Raw genomic sequence first — 6,000 nt, 5'->3', positions numbered from 1 at the left:
TTTTTTAATGTTTTTTTATTTATTTCTAGGAGAGAGAGAGAGAGACAGCGTGAGCAGGGGAGGGTCAGAGAGAGAGGGAGTCACAGACTGAAACAGGCTCCAGGCTCTGAGCTGGCAGTCAGCACAGGGCCGGACGCGGGGCTCGAACCCACGAACCGCGAGATCATGACCTAAGCGAAAGTCGGACGCTTAACTGACTAAGCCACCCAGGCGCCCCAACCTTTTGCTTTTGGAATTCTGTAATCTAAAATACTGTCCAGAGGTTATCACTACAATAAAGTGGTTATCAGACCACCACCATGGGGAAACACCACAAATGTTGCAGAATAAGCATTCAGTGAATCTCAAAAGAGAAGCTATCCTTGACTTTTTCAAATGCTGACTTCAGTGGACAATCAGGGCATACAGATATATAGGGAAAATCCTGGACAAACAATGATTTATTCCTTCTCCCATAAAGGTGACAAAGTCTTTTTGCTGTAAAGGATCTTAGAATTAAGGCATATACAGCGCATACAACTGAGAAGCAACTTATTAAGTATAATACAAACTACTATAAATTCTTAAATGCCAAAGGGACATAAATTTAAAAGCAAATGTGCTAGCAATTACGTCACTATCCCTTGGACATACAGCAAAGGAGAAAAGGATGAACAAAGACCAGTTTAGGGCAACATGGAAAGATTAGAAAACATGCAGATGGCCCATATATTATCAAAGTAGAGTATTTGATTTTTGGCACTCAAGGGAAGATCGAGATGCAATACTTATATATCCTCAAAGCATATAATACAAGTAACAATTATCACAATATTATAGAGCAAGGCTTAATACTTTAGAGTAAGAAAAATTTGAGTAGTACTATGTCCAGTACTTTGGATAACACAAAAGCAAAGAGTTTGCCCTTTAAGATTTAGTTGATAGTATCGCTGGGAAGAAAGACTAGTATTCAGGACTCATCAACTACTCATTTTTCTCAGTCAGCTTTGTCATCCACTGCTCCAGAGTTTAGCCAGATCCCTCAAACTTAGGTTGTGTCCTTCTTATATGCTCTCTCTACATGTCTCTTTCAAAGCACTGACCACAATGTATCATAATTAATACACAAACCATACTAGACTCTCATCTCTGAAGGCTGAGAATTCACTATTCTATTCACTGCACCCAGAACAATGCCTAGAACACAGAATTCGTTAATGCAAAGATGAGGCCCAGTTTCTTAAGTGAAAAGTGAAGTTGCAAAATAACATGAATGATCTTTTAGTAAAAATAAATAAAAAGTCTGTAAGTTTAAGGCCATATTTATATACCATTATCTCTGGACTGTAGAATGAAAGGATTTTCATAGTTTTGTGTTATATAAATTTTTTACTAAAATACTTTTATATCATAATTAGAAAATAGTAAAATTTTTTATTTTGGAGGAAAAACAGCAAGAGTTGATAAAAGATTTCCTCTCCTGTTTTTCTCATTTATTACATCCACCCTTCTGTATCAATGCCCTTTTCTTCTAAACCCCACCTTTTCCAGGATAGTCTTTGCCTCATTCATTTTAAAAATCAAACTATTTGCATATTAGGTTTTTTTTCAGTATTCTTTTCGGAAAACATTTTCACTTATGATTTTTATTACAATCTGCTTTTTAAGCAACACCACTTCAGAGCACAAAATGGACTTCTGAATCCACAATACAGAGTCCATCTAGAAAAAGCCCCAAAAAGTTTTCTTTTGGAAACACTTAAGTGCTTTTGCTTCAAAATAAAACACAATGGGTTCCCACTATAAATACAGATATTACTTGCTTCAACAAAACACTTTTTGTTCAGTTGACACCTTAAATCTGCTCTCAACTAATTATTTCTCTACTATGACAGCGCCTTGTTGAAAATTTTCCAGGTAACTGCCACAGCACCACCATAAAGAAACCTGAGTGTTTTAGGTCTTTGCTTAAAAGAATGATGATGAACAAGTTTTAAATAATAAAGAACACAATACGCTTCTGGGAAATGCCCAGCAGCAGCAATTAACAACTCTTCTTGCTCAGTAATATAGTCCTACTCCTTTATTTGTAAAGTTACTTTCAAGCATGAACTATTTATACCAACCAAGCCTATCTTCCTTCTTTACTGTTCTCTGAGCAGGCCTGCCCCTTTTCCATCACTTCTATTTAATAACATTACTAGCATCCTAGGTTCTCAAAACTTAAGACCCCTTACCTGCTCAGTCATCAAGTACTATACCCTCAGCTCCCTAATCAGACTATTACTAGCATTTCCAAGGCTTCTACTACCTCAGATTCATCTAGATGTAAATCTAGGCCTGGCACTCACACATTTCCTTCTAAATCATCCTACATACCAGTGCCAAATTGATCTCACAACACACTAAAGCACAGCACTCCTGTAACTACAGGCCCATCAGAGTCCTGATCTTGTCCAGCCTCACCCACGCCATGTACTTCCCAACCCTTCTTTGTGCATCAGCTTTATGAGCTTGCTTCTACTTTCTGCACTCTGAATGTGCTATAGTGCTCCCTTCTGTACAGAGTTCTATCATTCGTGTTCCGGTTTAAAATCCTACATTGTCTTCCATAATAACTTTCTCTCAAATGTCCTCCACAGCTAGACCCTAGGCAAAAGTAATCTCTCCCTTCTCAAATCCTCTTGCCACTCTGACCCCTTTAAATAGATAAACATACACATGATTCCATTCCCAGCAAAGAGAACACTAGGGGATGATAGTTACTATCTACTTTACATTTTCCTCTCAATAGTCTCCTGGAAAACAACAGACACAAGCTCAACTCCAGGCCTCTTCTTACTCTGCTCCCTCATTTTGAACTAGGCTTTTCTCTTCCTTTAGCCTATTATTTAAGCTAACCCATTCTTCCAAGTACAAACATTGCATATTTTGCAGTACAAATCATTCTTATTTCTGTTGATACATAGCACCTATTTGGATACCAGTAGTCATGTTTTCCAGTGTCGCTTAATTCTCAGGTTTATGACCTACCTCAACACTGTGTCATTCTCTAAACTTTATCTCTTGAATTTAAGTCTCAACCAAAGTCCATCTCTGAACTTATTTAATGTTGTTTCTTATCCTATTTTTGCCAGTCAAAACCCAATCCTTCTTCAAACCCAAATCCAGTAACATTCTGTTCAATGCCTCTAATGCCTCTTCAGGTTCCTACAGAACTCTGACAAATATTCTATAGTACTTATCACATCTCGATTTAAATTTATTTATATTTATGCTGGTGCCCTTCATAATTTAAGAATTAAGACAGTGCTCCTAATATTTCATCTCTCTTCACAACAACTTGTAGGTATTCGATTAATAGGTGTTGCATTTGAGTAAACAGCACAAAATTGTTTAAAATACTATTTTTAGGGGCGCCTGGGTGGCTCAGTCAGTTAAGCGTCTGACTTTGGCTCAGGTCAGGATCTCACAGCTTGTGGGTTCGACCCCTGCGTCGGGCTCTGTGCTGACAGCTAGCTCAGAGCCTGGAGCCTGCCTTCGGATTCTGTGTCTCCCTATCTCTCTCTGACCCTCCCCTGCTCACGCTCTCTCTCTCTCAGAAATAAATCATTAAAAAAAATTTTTAATACTATTTTTAGTAACTGAAATATGCCCCACCCCACCTCCCCCCAAAAACAAAAACTCTGTAATAGTGAAGTGGGTTGAATTGTTATCTCTCCACCAACAACAGCCAAGTCCTAATCAAGTACTTGTCAATGGACCTTATTTAGAAATAGGGTGTTTGTAATTTAAGTTAAAGATCTTGAGATGAGATGATCCTGGATTTAGGGTGGGCCCTAAGTCAACAACTGTTATCTGTAAAAAGAGAGAGATTTGACAAGGGGTAAAGCTATAAAAATTGGAAGCAGGAAATGGAGTAATGTGTCTATAGCCAAAGATTGCTGGCTGCTACCAGAAGAATCAACCTTGCCACCACCTTGATTTCAGACTCCAGCCTCTAGAACTGAGATAAATTGCTGCTGTTTCACGCTACCAAGCCCATGGTAAATTGTTTTGACAGCTCTAGGAAACTGATACAAACAATTCCATAGTATAACATTTTAAACCTCTAGAAAACAAAGGTTTTTTTTTTTTTTTTTTTTCCAAAGATAAGAGCAGAGGTGCCTGGGTGGCTCAGTTAGTTGAGCGTCTTGGACTCTTGATTTCAGTTCAGGTCATGATCCCATGCTTCGTGAATCAAGCCCCATGTTAGGGTCTGTGCTGACAGTGCAGAGCCTGCTTGGGATTCAATCTCCATTTCTCTCTGCTCCTCTGCTGCTTGTTCTCTCACTCTCAAAATAAATAAATATTTTCTTTAAAAAAGGGAAGAGCAATAATGAGATTCTTAGGAAATAAACAGATTTCCTATTTCACTAAAACTACATCAAATTTATGAAATGATTTTATTTATAAGTAAGTAGTGGCTTATCTTAAACTGAGTTCAGTGCAACTTCTCAATATAAAATGCCCTGTCTTAAGGATACAATTTTAAAAGATGTAAAAGGAAATAAATAAATGAATGAATAAATGAATAAATAAAAGATGTAAAACCAAAGTTATACCCACATATGCTATAATAAAAAAATCACATTATTTCTAAGGCAAATAATCATGGTGAACAGATGAAGTTCTATTTTATCACGGTATTTTCACTGCAATTTAAATCTTAATGTTCTTAATGGTGAGGGTTCATATTTTCAACCCAAGATGGTAATAAGTATAGATCAATATTTTGTTCTCGATTAAAAAAAATTAACCCAGCACTTCCCTTTTTAATTCTTATGCCATGTTTCTAAGTTATCCAACTTTTGCTTTTTTAAGTCAGTCTGCTTAAGGAACACAGGGATAATTTTAACAAGCCTAAACCAACCAGAAAGCCCTCAGATTCCAAATCTATGTATGACTATGTATTTTACTAATTTTGCTTATCTAAGACACTGGCATTTTCCATTAGCAGATAAAATCTATTATAATAACAGGCTGACAACACACATACTTTCTCTAGAAAAGGCCCCAAAATAAATGTAAACTGTATTTTAAAGAATATGAGCCTTGGGGTACCTGGGTGAATCAGTTGGTTAAGCATCTGACTTTTGCTCAGGTCATGGTCTCATGGTTCCTGAGTTCAAGACTCATATCCAGCTCTATGCTGACAGCTCAGAGCCTGGAGCCTGCTTCAGATTCTGTCTCTCTCTCTCTCTGCCTCTCTCCTGTTCATGCTCTATCTCTTCTCTCAAAAATAAACATTAAAAAAAAAAACATAAGGCTTTGTATTACATACTTTTTAAGTAAAAACTAAATTTTAAAATATTTTCAAATTTTTGAAAATCATTTAAAAGTAATTTTTTAAAAATCAAGAGTTTAATCCTACTAAAATATTTGAAATTCTACCTTCCATAGAAAGACAATTAACAAGCACAGGTAATCTGAAATTTTGCATTTTCCTGACTTTAGCCAAGATCATAAAACAAACCAAACTTGGCCAAACATTTTTTACATGAATTTAGCAAAACAACTATTTTCTTAGAAATTATGGTCCCCTGGAGCTTGACATTTTTTTCACATTTTTAAAAAATGTTCTATTTATTTCTGAGAGAGAGAGACAGCGTGAGCAGGGGAGGGTCAGAGAGGGAGGGAGACAGAATCCGAAGCAGGCTCCAGGCTCTGAGCTAGCTAGCTGTCAGCACAGAGCCCAACTCAGGGCTGGAACCCATTAACTGTGAGATCATGACCTGAGCTGAAGTTGGACACTCAACCAACTGAGCCACCCAGGCGCTCCGACATTTTTAACTGCAGTTATTTTCAGCACTTAAAGTACTAAAAAGTTAAGTTACTAATATTAATTCTTGTACCCATTTAACCTAAAGACATAGAAACTAGTTCATTATTGCTCTGACTGAAATATCAACTCCTCTCTATTCCTTTAAGCTACCTTTAGGACTATTAAATATGTGCATACAATAAAACCGTGTCAATTTG

This window comes from Hyaena hyaena, unplaced genomic scaffold, assembly GCF_003009895.1.
Source record: "Hyaena hyaena isolate Hyena2069 unplaced genomic scaffold, ASM300989v1 scaffold_111, whole genome shotgun sequence".
NCBI lineage: Eukaryota > Metazoa > Chordata > Mammalia > Carnivora > Hyaenidae > Hyaena > Hyaena hyaena.
Note: the sequence above shows the minus strand (reverse complement) of the source record.